Below are 23,276 nucleotides of genomic sequence, written 5' to 3'. Positions count from 1 at the left end.
AAATTAATATAAGTAATAATAAGGTAGAGAATTTATTAGTAGGGATTTTAGCAAATTTCAAATAAATGAATTTTTATACGAAATAGAGAAAAGATTGGAACAAAGAGGTAATTTAGAGGTAAATGAAAAAATAGAGAAGTTCAGAATATGATAGCGGCATTAGATATCATAGCACCAAAAAAAAAGTTTAAAATTCCAAAGTTATGGGAAGGGAAAAAATGGTATTCGGATGATATAAGATTAGCTACAAATAAAAGAGATGAAGTATATGTGAGAGCGATATATACGTGCAATGAACAAGATTGGCTACAATTCAAAATTGAAAGAAACACGGTAGTTAAATTAATTAGAAATAAAAAAAAGAATACTATGAAAAAATGATAGATGATAATAAAAATGATCCTGTTCTAATGTGGAAAACCTTAAAAGAAGTCATAAGAGGAGAGACTATGGGTTCAAGAGAAATTAATAATATAGATTTCGAAATATTAGAGAATGTATGTGAATGTACTTTAGCGAATAAATTTAATATATTTTATATACAGAGTATTAAGGAAATAATAGAATCTATAAGAAAAAATAACAGTAAAAGTACAAAAACTATCTTTGTTATAGAAAGCAGGGACATAATTGAAAATTTCGAATGCATAAATGTACAGAAATTAGAAAAAATTGTTATGGCGTTGCCACAGAAGAAGGGAACAGATGAGAGGATATCTAGCGATATATTAAAAATAAATTTTCAAGTGATAAAAGATGAACTATTAAGAGTAATAAATGAGTCATTAACTTAATGGTCCGTATATGTATATGGTATATGTCCGGAGGGATGGAAAACATCTACAATAATACCGATTCCTAAGATAGAAAAACCAAAGACAGCCTGTGAATATAGACCAATTAATATATTATCAGTTTATGAGAATGTTTTAGAATTAGTTGTAAAGGAACAAATTGAAAAGTACTTGCATAGTAATGATATTATAACAGAACATTAGTCGGGATTTAGAAAATATCATTCGTGTGAAACAGCGATACAAAGTGTCATTGACTGTGTGATGATTGGAAGTTGATAATTAGTGAGGGAAAAATGATAAGAGTAATATTAAAACGTCTCTATCTCCGCGTCGCTCGGTTTTGCAGGATAGCGTCGATCGGTTTTGTCAGGATTCGGTACGAGAAATAAAATATCGTGTCTTTTGATATTTCTAGGTTTATATTTACAATGCCGACTGGCTGTTTTTATATTTATAGTATTTACAGGTATTTCGCCGTTGGTACGGCGAAAAGACGCGCGGTTTCCACGTATTATATACAATCGTTTTTGCTCGCGGTCGGTTCTCCGAATTTCGCCGCGTTCTTCGCGAGGCGCGGCGCGGGCGCGACGGTGCGCGGGGATTTCGGCCGGCTTGTTTTGACGGATCAGCTGCGAGTGTTGATATGACGGATCAGCTGTGTGTAAGGCTCATGACGGCTTGAATGCAGGAAGCTCCCTGCTTCTCGCTCGTCAAAGGAATATGTGCACAAGGGCTTTTTTTGTGGAGCCCAGATTGAGAAGCTCCTCAACCTGTGAGTACTTATGCGCTGGTGGATATTTAGAGGAGCGATCGGCCAGAAGCTCCTGGCACGATAAGTAGCACCCTAGATCGCTTTTTCTGGAGAGGATTCGGAATATCGAGAGCAGTGCCGGACTGGTAACTGTCTCGCTGGGAATCGGTCTCGTTTATCTCCCGGACTCGCTTAATATACCCGAGCCGGCCATCGGTCGGGTTTCGTCGGGAACGGGTCGGCCGGACTCGGGTCGGGGTAGTTTCCGGGGGATGTCTCGTCGGAATCCCCGCGATAATTCGCCGAACGCGCTCGGGAATTCCGCGAGGATGTTCGGTGGCGCGGTCGGTAGCGGGGCCGGCGGTGGTGGCCTCACCGTGTGTCTATTGTCTCACGCGGTGCGCACGTGAAGCCGCGTGATCATCGGTTTTGCCGCGTCCGCTGTTCGACGGGCTTTTCTCGACGGTGGGATCGCGGACGGATCGCCGTGTCGGCGCCCCGACGGTTGATCGGTCGGGGACGCTTAATACTGTTAACAATTGTTCACATAATATTAAATTGTTAGTAATTGAGGGGGGGTGAGTCGGGTGTCGTTATAATATTCTTGGACTTAAAACGAGCATTTGAAACGATAGATAGAAAAAGATTACTGGGAAAATTAGATCAATATGGAATGAGAGGGATGGTATTGGAGTGATTTAAATCATATCTAAGCAATAGAACACAACAAGTTAGATTTAATAATCAATGGTCAAAGTGTATCAAAACGGAATATGGAGTTCCGCAAGGATCGGTACTAGGGCCTTTACTGTTTATAATTTATATAAACGATTTAGTAAAATTTTGTCCAGAAGAATGCAATATAAAAATATTTGCAGATGATACTTTAGTATATGTAGGTGGGGAAAGTAGTGCGGAATTAGAGATGAAAATGAACATGATACTTAGCATAGTAGAAGAGTGGATGAGTGTAAATAAGTTGAAAATGAATGCAAATAAAACGAAATACATGATAATCAGAAATGTAAGAAAGGAACAAAAAAATAATATTATAGTGAGATGCTCGGACGGAATTAAGTTGGAACGTGTCGAAAAAATAAAATATCTTGGCATAATTATTGATGATAAGCTCCAATTTAAAGATCACTGTGATTATATTAAAGAAAATAGGAAAAAAGACTAGTTTTTTAAATAGAATAGGTAACTTCGTATCAGCATACACTAGATGTATTGTATATAAGTCAATCATAGCATCTCACTTTGAGTACTGTACTACGCTATTAATTGGAATGGGAGAAACGCAATTGAGCAAACTTCAAGTAGCTCAAAACCGTGCCATGAGAGTTATTTTGCAATGCAATAAATATACCAAAGTTGAGGACATGATGCAGGCACTGCAGATTATGTCCGTAAGGCAGCGATTATATTATAATGTGGGGGTATTTATTTTTAAAATTTTAAATAACATGGCACCGATAGCGTTAAGTAATAGATTAGAAATAGTGGGAAGTGAATGTGATAGACAAACGAGACAGGCCGGAAACATTGTATTAACATTTCGTAAAACTAGAAGTGCGCAAAAGAGTCTGTTTTACGAAGGAATAAAAATATACAATTCTTTGTCAACCGAGATAAAGCAGTGCGTAAAAATTGAATCGTTTAAGAGAATGTTGAAAGTATATGTGGTAAATAGTGTATAATAATTATGTATATGTATATGAAATAGCTGAGAAAGCTAATAAAGTTCAATCAATCAATCAATCAATCAATCTCTCTCTCTCTCTCTCTCTCTCTCTCTCTCTCTCTCTCTCTCGCTCTCTCGCTCTCGCTTTCTCTCTTTCTCTGCAGTAATGTATACATACTACTTAATAATTAATTAAGAAATAATTTATATTTACAGAATTGTGTACAGATGTTACAGAATTGTGTACAGATATTACAGATATTACAGTCTTCAATTTTATTGAAATGATCTTCTCACTTTTTAGTTAATTTTATTCGTAATCCAATTTGTGGAATTAATTCTTTTATTAATTCTGGCATTAAAGCGCTCATAATCTCTTTATCGATGCAATTTTCTGTAAGTATATGCATGGTATGTTACGTCCGAGGTTCTAGAAGGAAGGTAATACCTTCAGTCAGGAGGAGAAGAACTCGGGTGGACGCACGGAACTGTTGTTGCTCTCACAGATCGACGTCGTGGGATCGATCCGCGAATCGAATGCGCCCTAAGAGAAGAGGAACCGGGTCGGCTTCGTTGACGTTATAATCCTTATCTGCCCCAGCGCTATCGGTGGTCCGTTTTAGATCAGAGAAAATCTCCAAATCTCTTTAATCAAGGATGGATCTCGTGCGATCTTTAGGGAGCCGTGAACGGTTCGGGGTCAAGTTTTTTTTAGTAAATAAATAGAGACGGAATTCGAGTTAACTATGATTTAATAAAAAAAAAGGAAATACAATATATTAATTCTACGATCCTACGAAGTGACGCAAATATTAGTGTACATTTGAATATGGAAGTTCTGCTTACAAAATTTTCATACATAGGACTTCAAATAATAGAAAAATCCGATATCTATATTCCCAATTGTTCTAATTGGGGCAAAAAGTTGATTATTACGAGCATGTCGGGATCAGGTGTGGCGGAGGATTAGGGTGAGCGTTACGGAAAGCTTTCACAGGAACAAGATAGGGAAGAGAGTCACGGGAAATGTACATGGGGATAATATTGTGAACTTGGTGTTTTGAGATTTGATTCCAAAACTGTCAGGTTTAAACTTTCTTTTAATGTAAAAAGTTCCCGGTGGTGGATGGGTGGGAGAGCGGGGAAATTGGCGGACGAGAACTTCTCGTAGAACTTCTCCACGTCAAAGTTCTCTGGAGTGCATTGTTTCTCGAAATCTGTCGCGGAGCAGAGGACGGTGGCGTATTGTTGTAAAGAGATGTTAGAGAGTCTTGATTCTATTTCAATTAACCGCTCCGCGAGTTCCTCGGCGTGTCCGGTTTCGCGACGAATTCATTTGTTGAGCTTCTCTCTGGTATCACAATGCCCGTTTTGTTTGTTTGTTCGGGATGGCTTTCGTTTGGTTCACTATGTAAATATAAGAGTTAGGTGAGAGAGAGAGAGAGAGAGAGAGAGAGAGAGAGAGAGAGAGAGTGAGGTGAGAGTGGTAAAAGAATTGAGGAATCGTGATAAGGCAATTTCACCGAATCAATCGGCGACTTGCCAAGTTGGAATGTTGGAGGAATCGGAGGAGGCAGCTTCACCGAATCAATCGGCGGCTTGCTAAGTCGGAATGTGGAGAAATTGGGGAAGGCAGCTTCACTGAATTAATCGGTGGCTTGCTAATTTGGAATGTTGAAGTGTTTTAAGGAAACAATTATGTCAAGATAAGAATAGATGTCGCGAACCAAACAGCCAGTCTACCGCGGGAAAGAGTGATAAAAATGGACTTACTTTTGTTGTGGCGGGCGCTGACGGGTGATGGACGAGAGGTGTGGTGCCTAGGCTGGATCATGGATCGAATCACACGAAAATGAAAGTATCGCGCACAGATTCTAACTGAGAAAAAAAAAATTTGCGACAACCTCGGATAGTCCCGTCCGTCAAGGCGATAGAAGAGAGCGGTGGAGCGATGAGAAGAGAGAAGAGAGAGATCCATTCCAAGTCGCGGTTAAAGGATTCCGCAAGGGCGGAAATATCTGAGGGCGTGATGGATTTCTGCGTTGGCTTGTCGAATGATAGTTTAGAAAAATTGCGAGTATAGAAGAAGGAGGGGAGCGGTGTTCTGTGAATTGTGATTGTTTTTATGTTTCTGGATTTCCTAGCGAATGATGGAATTAATTAGTGAAAATTTTACCCGCCATTTCACACCCTCAATCATTCATTGGTATGCCTGCCAACGGCCGCTAATCGTTTCTTCTTGATTGGCGTTTTCCTTAGTTTCCCCACCAATTTGGGGAGTGTCATCCTCGAACGATCCGACGCGTTTCTTATCCGTTAAGAATTTGATGTTGTTAATATTTTTTATTTTTATTGGTATGTTATAAATTTTTCGGTGCCGACAAAGTTGTCTATCGCAAGAATTATTTTTTGATAGTGAGACGTGTCTCGAGAGGAATTTTTGTGTATTTATTTAGAGTCTTTCTAGATTGTTCGAGGCGTTCGGATTAGCAGCCGTTATCTTTTTCCGAAAGAGAAGAAGTGAAGTCCCCCGGACGTAACAGTATATATACACAATTGAAGATATTTAACACATATTATCTATTTTATCGAAAATATAAATGCATTGCGTGCAATTTTCTATTTTCTAAGAACTCGTATATTATATATATTATTAAGGACTAGTTTAACAAACACCGGTTAACTTAATTGGCTTAATCGGTTATTCAATTGACCAATCGCATCTGTCTCGTTAAGCAGAACGTACAAATAAAATTGATCAATTCCAATGCAATAATCGGCTGATTAAATTAACCGGCGTTTGTGAAACTGGTCTTAAGAAATATAACATACAGTAATAACAAAAAAATGTATCTTTAAAATGATCGATGAGATTATTGAAATCCCACGACTTCAATAAATCTATTGTTACTTCATCCATTACGATACGACTCACAATTCACAACACAATTTTATATGTATCGTATACGTTGGTCACTACAAAACACGCACGATGGACAGCAAAATTGTGTGCTTTTGTCTTTAATCTGTATCAGAAACAAACTATGAACTGCACAGTAACACATAAACGAAGAAAGTCACGTACACTCATGCCGCGATCTGTTCTCGTCTTTCCGGAACGCCGTCTACACTAAGAAAAATGTTTGATATGAATAACAAAAATTTTGTTACTGATGATAAAACTATTTGTTGGTATGTGATCAATTAAACTATTAGTTACCATTCTGATATTAATTTGTTGAATTTATTAAATAAACTCATCATTTAATGACACAAAACTGTTTGGTATGATAGTCAAAGATTTTTTGTAGTTTAAAATAGAGCATTTTGTTATCGGAACAAAACAATCATATAAGAATAATAATATATCCAAAAAAGTTTGGTTAAAATAAAGAGAATATTTTCTTATTTTAAATGATCTATTTTCTGTAAAATTTAAATTCTTTTGTTCTCATAATTATATATATAAAGAATATTATAATATTTGTGCATATTAATTATTATATGTTATATGGATCCCAGCTGGTATTTTTTTATTATAATAGCATATGTGTATATTAAATGTTATAAAAATAGAGAATAAAGATGTCTGTTAAAATATAATAAAAAGATTAGCAAATTAGATTTTATGTAATATGCAATTATTAATATATGAGGATAGTCTGAAAAGTTTTGAGCCTAACATAGAAACAAGTATTTTTTCGGTCAAATATAGTTTTATTTTTCAACATAATCTCCTTTTAAGTCGATACACTTTTCCCATCGATACTCTAACCTTTTTAACCCCTCCAAATAAATAGTAGTAGTTGGCGTCTTGCTCCGCAAAATAGGCGTTTACGTATGCGATGACCTCCTTGTTCGATGAAAATCTCTGTCCTCCAAGCGAAATTTTAAGCTTAGGAAACAGGAAAAAGTCGCTGAGGGCCAGATCTGGTGAATACAGTGAGTGGTCAATTAATTCGAAGTGCAGTTCGTGAATTTTGGCCATGGCGACCGCCGAAGTGTGAGCAAGTGCGTTGTCTTGATGGAACAACACTTTCTTCTTCTTCAAATGCGGCCGTTTTTTTGCAATTTCTGCCTTCAGCTTATCAAGTAATAATGCGTAATACGCTTCCGTTATTGTTTACCTTTTTCAAGATAGTCGATACACACAATTCCGTGACTATCCCAAAAAACAGTCGCTATTACCTTCCCAGCTGATGGAACCATCTTCACCTTTTTTGGAGCAGGTTCACCCTTTGCAGTCCACTATTTTGACTGTTCTTTTGTCTCTGGAGTGTAGTGGTGGATCCAAGTTTTATCTACAGTTATGAATCGACGCAAAAAATCTGACTCGTTTCGCTTGAACCGCTCCAACAGGGCCTTAGAAATATTCATTCGAATTCGTTTTTGATCCAAAATGAGCAAGCGCGACACCCAACGCGCGGATAGCTTGCGCATATCTAATTCTTCAGTCAATATATGACAAACGCGTTCTTTCGATATACCCATAGCCTCTGCTATCTCTCTAACCTTGATTCGACGGTCGTCCAGTACCATTTGGTGAACATTTTCGATGTTATCAGCGGTGGTCGCAGTTTTTGGCCGTCCTGAACGCTCATCATCAGCTAGTACGACACGTTTAAATTCAGCTGTCCATCTTTTTACGGTGGCAAATGATGGGGCAGAGTCCCCGTAAATAGCGTCCAATTCGATTTTAATTTGCGCAGGCGTATTGCCTTTCAAATGTAAGAATTTAATCACGGCACGATATTCAATTTTTTCCATTTTTACAAAAACACTGACATCGACTGACACAAACGACTGTCAAACAACAACTGAGCATCCAAAATGGCTGAAATTTTCACAAAAGTCTTTCAAAGCATATACTATTGTAGTACTAGAATGGTTTTGACGAGTAACGTCATCTTCATGTTAAGGCTCAAAACTTTTCAGACTATCCTCGTAATATTTTATTACGTAAACATATTTTATTCTTTTAAAATTACATATAAAATGTTGGAAGTTGATATAATACTATGTAATAAAGTAAAATATTGTATAAACTGTTGTATGATATACATTTTCAGTTGAATATTTTATATCCATTTGAATATTTTACTTCATAGCTTTGTACATGATGTGAAAATCGAATAGTGTCCATACATTGCACAATAAAAAATATATTTTTATCTTTATCAACAAATATCAACTCAATTTTTTCAAAAAGTGGAAATATTTCTTCAAAAAATATTTAAAATAAAACCTGGCTTATAAAAAATGCTCTTTATATTTATCCATGTTATAGCATGAAATGTTACGCTTGAAAAAATACTTTAAAATTATGATAATTAGGAAGTTTTGATATTTGTTGCATTGAAAATTCCTTTCGGAACGATATACGTCTTTTTATATCAATGTTTTGAAAAAGTTTGTAGCAAAATTTTAACTGATGTTTAATTGCCAAAATTAATGGCAAATTTCGTGGAAGAAGAAATATGAACAGCAATTTTTGATTGTCTGTGTTTTGCTTCATATCGCATACACCAAATATTTATTAATAGATCTGAAGATTTCATAACGCGTGTATAATGAAGGAGAAAATCGTGTTTCGGTTTCAATGTGTAACGACACCCGACTCACTTCCCTCATTGTTTAAAATAATATTAAAAGTTCCCAACCCGTCAACCATCGGGGCATCAACACGGCGATCCTTCCGCGATCCCACCGTCGTAAAATCACGTCGAACATCAGACGAAGCAAAACGGAGATCACACGGCTTCACGTGCGCAGAGCATGAATAAACACGCACCGGTTAGGCCACCGCCGCCGGTCCTGCTGCCGACCGTGCCACCGAACATCTTCGCGGAATAATCGAGCGCGTTCGGCGAATTATCGCGAATATCCCGGCGAGAGCATCCCCCGGAACTACCCCAACCCGAGTTCGGCCAACCAGTACCCGATTACTTCCGACCGACGGCCAACTCGGGTATATTAAGCAACTCCGGTGGATGATCGCTACCTATCACCGGCGAGACAGTAAGACGTCCAGTACTGCTCTCGACACTTCCAGTCCTGTTCAACACAAAGCGATCTAGAGTGCTTCCTATCGCATCAGGAGCTTCTGGCCAAATAAGAAGGGAGGGTGTGCGTCACGGCGGGGCCCGACCACGAACCATCGTGAAAACTCGTAATTATTTTGTGAAAAAATACCATCTCAGCCAGGAATCGAACCTGGATCTCCTGCTTACCGCGCAGGCATCTTATCCTTTCGACTACCGAGGCATGTGATGATATTTATCGCAAATAACGTGTTTAGAATAACACGTCAACAATACAATGATACACATATATATATATATATATATATATATATATATATATATATATATTACAATATACACATATACATGTATTCTTTCGAATCCCCACGACCGGTACTCCAGAGAGATGATGGTCCTATTCTCTCGATGAATGCAGGTCGGACTGCAGCGGCGACACCCTCCAACGCCATTGGCAAATATACAAATAATCCTCCTGGAGCACGACAGGAGAGATTGCATCAAGCATGGCTCGAGCCCCCGAATAAGAAGGGAGGGTGTGCGTCACGGCGGGGCCCGACCACGAACCAATCGTGAAAACTCGTAATTATTTTGCGAAAAAATACCACCTCAGCCAGGAATCGAACCTGGATCTCCTGCTTACCGGGCAGGCATCTTATCCTTTCGACTACCGAGGCATGTGATGATATTTATCGCAAATAACGTGTTTAGAATAACACGTCAACAATACAATGATACATATATATATATATATATATATATATATATATATATTACAATATACACATATACATGTATTCTTTCGAAAGAAAGAATACATGTATATGTGTATATTGTACTCCTTTCATACTCCTTTCATCCACAGCGTACAAGCTTTATCATAGATTGAGGGGCTTCTCAATCTGGGCTGTAAAAGCAAGCTCTTGTGCACACCTTCCGCCGCTGACGGTCAAGAAGTAAGGAGCTTCCTGCATTCCAAAGACCACAGCACAAAATCCTCAAACGGACAGTACGCACGACGAAACGCACGAACAGCTGATCCGTCATAACAAGTGCGCCGGAGACTCCTCGCACCGTCGCGCCCGCGCCGCGTCTACCGTGAACGCGCCGAATTCACGGAACCGACCGCGAGCCAAATCTATTGTACGATTCCCGGAACCCGCGCCACTTTTCACGGAACGGAAAGCGGAATTCCGGGACAAATCCTTGTAAATATTGTACATACCAAAATTCAGTCAGTAAAACTGTAAATACATGAAGTTAACGCTAAATATAGATCTCTGGTGTATAAAATTGAAAAGGCTCTCGATATTTTATTTCTCTTCAATAATCCTGACCATATCCGACCGACGCTATCCCGCGAAACACATCTTACCCGAGATAGAGACGTTTTATGGCGCCCGAACAGGGACCGTAACAGAGAAATAAAATATCGGAAAAAAAATGCCAACGACTGACTGGGTGTACCGTCTTAAAAAAGAAGAGCTGGAGATCGAACTTACACGCCGTCACGTCGAAATCGAGGGGACAAAAATTTTGCGCCAACGATTACGGGAAAAGCGGAAAAGCGGCCAGCGCGGCTAAATCTTTCGACGTACCAGCCGCCACGACCGTATTTAAAATGATCGAGAACGATTCAGGGCAAGCCATCGCGAAAACCATTAATCAAATTAAAAAGTGGGACTGCCACTTCGATGGCAAGGACCGTGGGCTTTTCTAGAACTGGTCGAAGAATTAAGTCTCGCGTACGGATACGACGGTCAGCATCTCATACTCGGTTTACCAGAGCTGAGAGGGGAATCGCTCTCGTGGTACCGAAATCGGCGACACAAGTGGAGTACGTGGGAACAATTTTGCGACACCTTTCGAACACAATATTGTCCACGTCGTTACCGCAATCAATTATTAAAAGATATCGCCGGTCGTACACAAAAACCAGATGAGAAATTTCATAAGTACGCCAGTGAAGTAGAAACCATGATGCGTCGCGCCGGAGGGTTTTCAACATCCGCACAGGTGGAGCAAATCTACGAAAATGCATCCCGAGTACAAGATGTATATCCGCCGACAAGACGCTACCGATCTCGAGATGCTCCAAGACCTGGCGGCGGATTTTGAAGATATCTTACGGCAACGGAAAACGGCAACGACAGCCGTGAAACACGACTCCCCTGCACTCACGAAAATCGTCGCCGTCGTATATAACCGAGTCGAACACTGCTGGCGGTGCAAACAACGCGGACATACGAGCTTTAATTGTCAGTGCCCCCCGCGTAAATTCTGCTCACAATACGGACGGGACGGAGTATTCACCCGAGAATGTTACCCACCGGTGGGAAAAGCCGCCGGGGCCGGGACAAACGCGAACGAATCCCGGCCCCGCAAGTAACGTTCACGCCACGACCGCACCTCTAAATCAAGATCTGCAATCAATCGGCAATCGCGCTGATAGATACCGGATCCGAAATTTCGTTCATCAATCGGGATACTGCACGCCGCATGCAGGAACTCCGCTTCATACCCGACGACACTGCGAGCCAGGCCAAACTCGCGGACGGTTCATCCGTGGAGATATCAGGCATCGTTAAGCTTCCCGTGCGAATCGAAGGGCAAACGAGCACCGCTTCCACATTTTACCCGAGTTAGAGAGCGAAATACTCATCGGGGTAGATCTGTGGGGAAAATTGAATATAAAACTTGTGCCACCGCAATTCGACAAGGGGAAGGACATCACGCCGGCCCGCGTCTCCGCCGCTAGACAACACGGCGAAACCGAGAGCATCAAGCTCCATTACTTTTTAAAAAATGAAATGCGGAAATTCAAGGAGGTCCGATCGAACTTCTGCGGCACCATATCCGCCTGAAAAAAGGCACGCTTCCAATCAAGCAAAGATACCGGCCGCGTAATCCGGCGACGCAGCGCGTGATCGACGACGAAGTGGACATCATGCTTCGCAAAGGGGTAATTGAGCCATCTGAAAGCGCGTGGAGTTCGCTGGTAGTAATTGTCCGAAAACGTGATGGCAAACCACGGTTCTGCATAGACTTCCGACGTCTAAATGAGGTCACCGAACGAGACGCGTATCCACTTCCACAGATCACTCTGGATAAATTACGCACAATTTTTGTCAACATTAGATTTACAGAACGGCTACTGGCAGGTACCATTGACTCCCGCTAGCCGACCGCTGACGGCATTTACCGTACCGTATCGGGGATTAATGCAATTTAAAGTAATGCCACGGACTGCATGCAGCACCGGCCTCGTTCTAGCGACTGTTGGACGTGATCGGCCCAGAGTTAGAACCTTACGCATTCGCTTATCTAGATGATATTATCATGGCGAGTCGTACGTTTCCCGAACATCTCGAACACCTCGCCGAGGTTTTCCAACGACTACGCACTGCCCGTCTACGGATCGGATTAACTCGGAAAAATGATTCTGCGTGGACGAATTAAAATATCTCGGCCACATCGTGGGCCGAAAGGGATTCAAACAGACTCTGAAAAAACAAAGGCCATCCTAAACTGGCCATCCCCGACGACCGTCAAACAGTCCGACAGTTCGTGGGAGTTGCCTCATGGTATCGTCGATTTATACAAGATTTCGCGATAGTCGCCGCCCCGCTCATCGCACTAACAAAGAAGAACGCTCGCTGAACCTGGAGGGAAAGAGACAAGCCTTTGAAACATTGAAAAACCGACTAACTACCGCGCCAATATTAGCTTGCCCGGATTTTTCTCGACAATTTTACCTGCAAACCGATGCCAGCACGACCGGATTGGGCGCAGTACTCACGCAATTTTTTACGGAAGGAGAGCGTGTAATTGCCTACGCCAATCGCATGTTAAATGCCGCGGAGCAGAATTATAGCGCCACGGAATTGGAGTGTCTCGCGGTCGTTTGGGGAATTAATAAAATGAGGGGATATCTCGAAGGATATCAATTCACGGTAACGGACAACGGTAACATCAATCGCTGAAGTGACTACAAGGCTTAGAATCACTGACAGGGAGACTGAGACGTTGGACGTTTGAATTGCAGCAGTACCAATTTAATATCCGTTATCGAAAGGGAACCCTCAACCGCGTGGCGGATGCACTTTCTCGGCAACAACCGTCGCCGCGATCAAACAGGCACGGTGCTCCTGGTACGATCGGATATGGAAAAAAATTCGCGTCAATCCCCACGAACTACCAGCTTATTGTATTCGGCAAAAACGACTGTTCCATCACGTACTTCACGACTTAAATTTCCACGAGACTCCGCCCCAGGAACAATGGAAGCAATGCGTCCCCTCTCCGGAACGCACCGGGGTGATGAGGCACGTGCATGAAGAATCTATCGCCGGATATCTCGGAATCGCGAAAACCGCGGGCCGCCCGAGAATTCTACTGGTCCGGAATGTTTCGCGACATCGCGCGCTTTGTTCGGACTTGCGAGAGCTGTCAAGCCTACAAGGTAAAACAGAGTAAACCTCTGGGAATGATGCACGCCACCACGGTAAATCAACCATGGCAGCAGGTTACCATAGACTTGGTGGGACCACTGCCACGCTCGAATCGCGGATATACGTGGCTGTTAAACATGCAGGATCGGTTTTCAAAATGGGTGAAAATGTGCCCTCTGCGAAAAGTCACCGGCGAAGCGATCGCGCAAAGCCTAGCCGAAAATATCTTTTACCGACATGGGTGTCCCGACGAAATCCTCTCCGACAACGGGACACAGTTCCATTCCGTCACGCGTCTTTTACGAGCTCTCGGCATTAGACAGCGGTTCACACCCCCCTATGCGCCGCATTGTAACTCGACGAATCGTACGATCAAAACAATGATCTCGCAATATGTGGGCGAGCATAAACACTGGGACGAGCATTTGAACGAGCTGCGCTTCGCATATAATTCGGCAGTCCAGGAAACGACGGATTACACGCCCGCATCCTGATATACGGCCGCGAAATCCAGCCTCCCTGTATCATCACCACCCGCCGCTCCTCCGCACCCGACAAGCTTAGCATCGTACACCCGCCGCTTGCAAGACGCATATGAACTTGTGCGAATTAATCTGGCGCGAGCATTTTAAAAGCAGGCAAAATATTTCGATTTGCGCCGCCGGACCTGGCGACCGAAAGTAGGAGAGTGGGTATGGAAGCGGAACCACTCCCTCTCCAACAAAAGTACTGCGTTTAATGCGAAATTAGCGCCGAAATTTATCGGTCCCCTGGAGGTACACAGAACTATTTCCCCGGTAATTTTCGATCTCTGAGGTCCACGGGGGAAGTGGTACCGCCATACGCACTTGCAGGACCTAAAATCTCACGCGAAACGCGAGCCCTCGACCGAGCCGAGCGTTGACGAACTAGCCCCGGAGAACAACGAAGATCTCGATCACGATGACGCGCCGGCGCGACGGGGGAATCAGCACAGGAGAGAGAGGATCTAGATGACGAGACAACCGACTAAAACGGCGGGAGTTAGTCGAGAAATCGATAACGATCATGGACGATATCTTAGAGGATATCGATTGCCTACTAGAGTGCGCTGATCCGCCAGGATACGATCCCGCGAGACCGGGACTCGACGAGCTCTGGGACCGACTCCTGATGCCGAAGAGCAGCGGCCTGAAAGCACCTACCGGACAGGCCGAAAGCGGGGAAGGCCCCGAAAAAGCAATCGCTCCTCCAAAGCTTGCACACCACCCGGCGGGACCAGCGGAACCAGCAGCAACAGGCACAACGAGACTCCACGGAATCAGCCACCCCCCACGAACAGTGCCCCGTGTCGGAACGCTCATTCAACGGTCCGACGTCCAGCAGCATAGGAAAGCTCTAGCGTTGATGACCACCACCACCGCCATCGGCCAGGAAACGTGGCCGCCCCACGAGAACCAACCACCAGGATCCGCAAGACAGCAACCGTTCCGGACTGTAACAACAACACTCCTGTGTCAACATCGGATGTACAGCGATCGACGACCAGGGTCTAGGAGTTTTCTTCGGACCAGCCAGACCACCACCCGTGGAAGTCGAGCTAGCGCCAGGCCTCAAATTCTCGGTATCGTACTTCGCAGCGTACATCGGATGTAAATATCGAGCCCGCCGCAGTAACGAGAAATACGTTGTGCGGTTCGACGAGGATCGCCTACGCACGTGGCGCAGAATATATTGAATATGCCCCAAAATTCGGGCACATAAAGGAAGGGGTAATGAATAAACACGCACCGGTTAGGCCACCGCCGCCGGCCTCGCTGCCGACCGCGCCACCGAACATCTTCGCGGAATAATCGAGTGCGTTCGGCGAATTATCGCGAATATTCCGACGAGAGCATCCCCCGGAATTACCCCGACCCGAGTTCGGCCGACCAGTACCCGACTCCCGACCGACGGCTGACTCGGGTATATTAAGCGACTCCGATGGATGATCGCTACCTATCACCGGCGAGACAGTAAGACGTCCAGTACTGCTCTCGACACTTCCAGTCCTGTCCAACACAAAGCGATCTAGGGTGCTTCTTATCGCGCCAGGAGTTTCTGGCCGATTGCTCCTTTCATCCGCAGCGCACAAGCTTTATCACAGATTGAGGGGCTTTTCAATCTGGGCTCTAAAAGCAAGCCCTTGTGCGCACCTTCCGCTGATGGTCAAGAAGCAGGGAGCTTCCTGCATTCCAAAGACCACAGCACAAAATCCTCAAACGGACAGTACGCACGACGAAACGCACGAACAGCAGATCCGTCATAACAAGCGCGCCGAAGACTCCTCGCACCGTCGCGCCCGCGCCGCGCCTACCGTGAACGCGCTGAATTCACGGAACCGACCGCAAACCAAATCTATTGTACGATTCCCGGAACCCGCGCCGCTTTTCACGGAACCGAAAGCGAAATTCCGGGACAAATCCTTGTAAATATTGTACATACCAAAACTCAGTCAGTAAAACTGTAAATACATGAAGTTGAACGCTAAATATAGATCTTGGTGTATAAAATCGAAAAGGCTCTCGGTATTTTATTTCTCTTCAATAATCCTAACCATATCCGACCGACGCTATCCCGCGAAACACATCTTACCCGAGATAGAGACGTTTTAAATGTATCTTTAAATAAATATAAATAAAGTTGATGATGCTCAGTAACTAGTGCATTTAAATAATCTAGGCAATGTGAAGTAAAAAATGGTGTAATAATATAGTTACATAAAATAATATAGTTACAATCTTGTTTAAGCGACACTATACATCCCAAAAATCATTGTTTTTAGGAATTTTATGCCCAATGATAAGATCAAAATGAACAAACGTTATCGTTTCTATTCGCAGAAAAACTTAGATTAAACCTCTTTAATCTTTCTATTTTTAATGGTGGTTCTATTTTCAAATGGTGGGCGGTTCTCTTCTTCAGAACCAAAATCATACGTACCTATTCTATCATTAAGATTCTCTAATTTAAACAGGTTTGATTGTAAAATTGATTATAAAATGTAGTATTAATTTACTCATATCATATTGACAAACACCTTCAAATACATAATGCATTACATCACAACTCATATTTTGTAAAATGTGAAAAGAATCTAATTGATTCCAAACACATATTTCAGTTAAACCAGTTATAGAGACATCTTTTTTTTTGCAAATCATTAGTATATTTACTAACTGTACGTAATAATTATTCATCTTTAGTTGTTTGATATCTTATTTCATTAAGAGAAGTTTTACAAAATCTACAAGGATAATTCGCAACAAAACTTTATACAAATTCACAAATTTCATGTACACCTAAATTATCTCCTATTACAAGAGCACATTTTATATAAATATGTATACCTTCTTTAGTAACTAATCCTGACTTTTCTAAGATCTATAATTCATTAATTAAAGAAATGTAGCTTCATTTCCGTAAACTTCTCTATTTTTATTCAGAAACATAACATTAAGAAATAACGTTAAGAAAATATTTTCAAGTTTTGAGCGTCTGGCGGCATGCATGGCAATGAAAAATACACAGCTCCTACTTTATGAACATCTGCGTGACCATTTAATGGATTATTTGTCTCAAACTCATCATAATAAATTATTAATGGTAAAACAAATTTGCTATGAAAGTTGTGACTTAAATGTTTCCACAACTCTGAATTATATTACTTACACAATGCGAATCATTCATCACCTGTTCCATGTAATGTAATATATCTTTTAAAATATTTGGTATTTCAAATATTGCCTTAAGAACTTTCGAGAGAATATACATATATATATATGTATATTGTAATATATGTATATGTGTGTATATCATTGTATTGTTGACTTATTGTTCTAAACACGTTATTGCGATAAATATCATCACATGCCTCGGTAGTCGAAAGGATAAGATACCTGCCCGGTAAGCAGGAGATCCAGGTTCGATTCCTGGCTGAGGTGGTATTTTTTCGCAAAATAATTACGAGTTTTCACGACTGGTTCGTGGTCGGGCCATGATGCACACCCTCCCTTCTTATTTGGGAAACATCACAGAAATAAATTGCCCTGTGACATTTCTTGGAATTAAAAATATTGTTAATCCTTCTACTTTCCATAATTTGTTCAATTATATAAATAATAGGTTCTATATAACATCCTTTTTGTGAAAAGTATTGAATTCTTTTATATTCTGTATCTAGGCCTAAAAAGGATTTTTACATTGATTAAAAAAAGACGCATGTTCTTGTTTTATGATTGCTGGAACTTGTAAAGTATTCACTTTGATTTACTTTATTTTCTATCATGCTTATAATATTTTCTACTAAATTTGAAGTGACATCTACAACTATCTGTACATGTTGTCGCGTCATAGAATTACTATAATATAAATATGATAACGAAGAAGCAGCAGCTTCTTGTATATAGTCAAACTTAAAATTATAAGAATCGAAGATATTTGATAATTCTTCATCTGTTTTAATAGTATTATTTTTATCTTCTAAATCAATATTTAGCACATAAGCTGATTGTACTGTTATTGCATTTGAAGAGGTATATGTATTTTTTTTTCATAGTTGCATCCGTTAGAAGGATGATCACGTAATAAATGTTTTTCAAATTGACGCACACATTGAAATTCTCGAATGCATAACGATTGCTTGTAAGTATATTTATCAAAAATACTAAAAGTATGTTGCAGTCTTAAATGTTTTATTAGTTTTTTTATGGAATCCAAATTTATTCTGCACACTTGATAAATATACATATTTGTTAAATAGATAAATGAGAGGAAAATATTTTAAAATATTTTAAGAATAATATCGGGTATGATATATATTTAAAGCAAAAATGTAATTATGTCGTTAGTCATTTAGAAATATTTTTTAAACAAAAATGAAAAACACAAACAGTAACAATAGTATCTGTTATTTATAACAGTATAATATTATCATAAATTCAAGATAATTGTAATCTTTACATATTATAAAATTCCTTTTCGATGGATGCAACTATGTTATTTATAACATCGCTATAACTATCGCTATAATCAGTTTTTATTTTATACAAACATTTTTGTATGCGAAAACATACTTGAGATTTTTTAGGATAACAGGCATGTAATACGAAAAAGCACTTGTAGTATATCTCTCACTCAGTAGCTTTGAAAACACTCTCAACTTTGTATAATGTATTATCAATGCAAATGTAGTATGTATTGACCAAACTAACGTTATGTCCAACGATAATAATAAATAGTTGTACAGTCAACTTTAATGCAGCTATTCTATCCCTCTGACGTTCAATATTATGTTCGAGATTAGCAGGACTCTAAAGAATAAAAAGAAGTGAACATTATTTTCAGTTCAACTACAGTAATTATATTTTTAACATAAAATTGTTTTATATGAAACATAAAGAAATATATTACTTATTTAAGAAATAATATTACTGATAAAATGAAAGAATGATTCAATTATTGTAGATGTGATGTTTCTTGTACCTTTAGAAATTTTTATTGTTGGGATACATAATGCTGACAATAATTTTAAAAGTCTAATATTTCTTTCCTCTAAAAATGGAGATTACAAAATATATAATAGCACAGTAAAGTAATAAATTTTAAGTAGATAATAATAGAAAATTTAACATTTTCTTATTACTTTCTGATATATTTTCATTTATTTGATCAAGTTGCTCTCGATATATTCTATCTTTAATTTTAGTCTGTATAAGAGTATAAATTTTTCGTGAAAACTGGCCATTCATTGTATATAAAGAACATGTTTCCGAATTGTGCAACATAATCAGATTCAATCTGTAAAAATTATTGAAAATGATCACATATATGTCTTCTACTAACTTTTTAATATAGCAATATTATTATTAAAATATTCACTAATGTGTAATTCTGTGGTGCTTCAAAATGGGCTATTTAAAAAAAAATAGTTGAATATCATCCCATTTAGCCATATCCTTATTCTGACAAATTGACTTGTCTTCCAATGTTTAACAACATCAGATCATGGTTCTCTATTATGTTTTAACCATTGCAGATGAAGTTCGCACAATTTTGAACCTATAAATGTATATACATACATATACACATGCATACATACATACATACATACATATATACATACATACATACATTTATATATATATATATATATATATATATATATATATGTGTTTTATATAAATATGTATATATATATATATTATATATGTGTGTATAAATATGTATATGTATATATGTATACATACACACACAAATACTATATATACTATGTATATATCAGGTGTATGCATAAGTTTTTTCCGGTTTAACTAAGAAATGTCGCCAGCGAAAAGTACGCAGCGTATTAATTTGACACATACATCATTTTGTTCGTCTGACATTTAAAACTACAAACACACACAAGTTGAGTCCGCCAAAAACTAGCGTCTTTGTTTTATCGTTCAGTGATCATGTCGAGTTTTGTGCCTGAAAAAGAACATTTGCGGCACGCATTACTTTTTTTATTTAATCAAAAGAAAAAGGCTGTTGAAAGTCATCGTTTGCTGGTAGAAACATATGGTGAACACGCTCCATCGATTAGAACATGTGAGACATGGTTTCGACAATTTAAAAGTGGTGATTTCAATGTGAAAGACAGTGAGCGCTCTGGTAGACCACAAAAATGCGAAGACGAGCAATTGCAGGAGTTATTGGATGATGATCCAACTCAAACTCAACGGCAATTAGCAGAAGCATTACATGTATCACAAGAAATAATCAGCAGACGTTTACGAGCAATGGGAAAGATCAATAAACTCGGTAAATGGGTCCCACACGATTTGAATGAACGTCAAATGGAAAATCGCAAAGTCACTTGTGAAATGCTGCTTCAACGCCACGAAAGGAAATCATTTTTGTATCGAATTGTGACGGGTGACGAAAAATGGATTTATTTTGAAAACCCGAAGCGGAAAAAATCGTGGCTTTCACCTGACGAAGCCGATCCATCACCAAGGCCAAAAGCCTCGCTTCGGCAAGAAGACCATGCTCTGTGTCTGGTGGGACCAGAGCGGTATTGTGTATTATGAACTCTTGAAGCCCGGCGAAACCGTTAATACACAACACTATCGCCAACAAATGATTAATTTAAACCACGCATTAATCGAAAGATGACCGGAATGGGCCAGAAGACATGATAAAGTGATTTTGTTACACAACAATGCACCGTCTCACACAGCAAAACCAGTGAAAGACACCTTGAAATTGCTTGGATGGGACATCCTTCCGCACCCGCCGTACTCTCCAGACCTGGCGCCATCTGACTATCACCTCTTCGCAATGGGGCACGCGCTCGCAGAGCAGCACTTCAGCAATTTCGAGGAAGTTGGAAAATGGCTCGACGAATGGTTTGCCGCAAAAGACAAGCAGTTTTTCTGGCATGGTATTCATAAATTACCTGAAAGATGGGCGAAATGTGTAGAAGCCGATGGCCAATATTTTGAATAAAAAAAAAATTAATTTCCCTTGAAAATTACGTGTCTTTTTTTACTAAAAAACTGGAAAAAACTTATGCATATACCTGGTACTATGTATATACTATATATATATATATATATATATATATATATATATTATATATATATACTACATATATATATAATATATATATATATATATATATAGTTTTTAAATACATAATCATCACACTAATCAATGCAAAAAAAATATTTAACTTACATTCAATATTCATTTCATATACAGCATTAATTATAGATAAAGTTGTTGTATTGTTATTTTTTGGGACCTTACATTTTTTATTAATCCAGAGATCATACAGTCTCTGTGATTATTGCGATATCGATCAACAAATATCCCTTTATTTATTTTTTGATATTTCCCTTCATGCAATGGTGGCACATAATAAATTTCCATTTTTTCTTTAAAATACATAGATACTTTTATAGCAAACTTTTTAATGTATATTTTTAATTCGAGCCTAAATAATAATAATAATATAAACAAAAATATTTTTTATCAATTTATATTATTTTACATTATATTATTATATTATTTTAGTTTATTTATATTATTCAAATAATTTAAATTTTATTTATCAATCTTAATTATTATTTAATATTTTATATTTTTCATACTCATATATGTATACATATTTTATTTATTTTATTTATTTTATGCATTGTATTACTTACGGATATGGTTTCTTAAAAATAGCAATTGATAAATGTGTTATAATAACATCTGCTAATTTTCTACGTATTTTTGTATTTAATCGACCATACTTTTTATGATTTAAAATTACAAGGCCAGTTTTTTTTAAAAACTTTTCTATATCCTATAAATCGAGTTAATAATAATAATATAAATAATTATAATTTACAATTATTTTAAATCTTTATATATAAAAATCTTATAAGTAAAGATTTTGTAATCAAAGTTTACAAGATAAAAATAAATATTTATTTTTCAAATATTTAATCAATATAAGGCAAAATAATAATATGTTAAATGTAAATACCAGCTCATAAATTGCTTCGAAAAGCTGTAATTCATCCATTTTACATGTTTCAGTTTCTATATTTTGATTTCTTTGATTTTTTTTTCTTTAATATGTCTTTCATTATTTAAACAAACATATCCTTTATTAATATTTTATACAATATTCTCAGTATGTATTATCAACTGTTTCACGATTATTCATGTTTTCATCAATTTTAAGACTAAATGTTTTAAATATCACAATATTCCTTGTATTTTTTATGTTTAGGGCTTTGTGATCTGGATATTGTATCGATATCAGATGATATTGTATTTTGCTAAGCATTAAATATCTATATTAATACTATATTAATAGAGTATATTAAAATATACTCTGAATTAGTAATATGATTTTGCTATTAAATTATATTTATTTATTTGAATAAATCTTTTTTTAAATAAATTAATATTAGATGTACAATAACAAAAACATGCCACCATATTGTAAGATTCTTGTACTTTTTGAATTTAAATAAAGTAACCGTTTGTCAGGAATTAATGTCCGTTTTTATAATTATTGTCTATGATTTAATACACGCACTGAGAGAGGTAACCGGCACGTGTTGGATAATGGAGCAGGCACAATAACTTTTCAACAACTTTAATATAATGCAGTTTATCTATATTTTCACTGAGTCTACCAGTAATACAACGATTAAACAGATATCGCCTGTATCTCGACTATATTCACTACAATGGTTTCGACTATACGACTTGAACTCTCGCGGATGACACGTCTGTCTCATTCGCCGACTAGGGAGAGAGTCTCCGTCGCTTGCTGCTCCGCGCATCGGAGCACGTTCGGTGATTTCAAAGCTAACAAAGATTGCATCAGCCCTTGTCTGATTGGTCCTTTCCTAGTATCACTCACTCGTGTCGTATTCGATCGAGAGGCGCTCTTTTTGGTCACTGAACAGCACTCATGGCGCCATCCACCGGTTGTCCTAGGGACTTCTTAGTAACTTTCTTACAGCTCGGCCATCCTGCATTTATGTT

General features: G+C 38.8%; 1 pseudogene; it reads right to left on the bottom strand.

The window, feature by feature from the left end:
* Window positions 1-18,386: 18,386 nt before the first annotated feature.
* On the bottom strand, window positions 18,387-23,262 carry LOC148936190 (uncharacterized; annotated as a pseudogene).
* Window positions 23,263-23,276: the final 14 nt, after the last annotated feature.

This window comes from Pogonomyrmex barbatus, unplaced genomic scaffold (assembly GCF_055798465.1).
Source record: "Pogonomyrmex barbatus isolate J1 unplaced genomic scaffold, ASM5579846v1 scaffold28, whole genome shotgun sequence".
In the NCBI taxonomy this organism is placed as follows: Eukaryota; Metazoa; Arthropoda; class Insecta; order Hymenoptera; family Formicidae; genus Pogonomyrmex; species Pogonomyrmex barbatus.
Note: the sequence above shows the minus strand (reverse complement) of the source record. Positions and strands in the feature narration are given on the sequence as shown.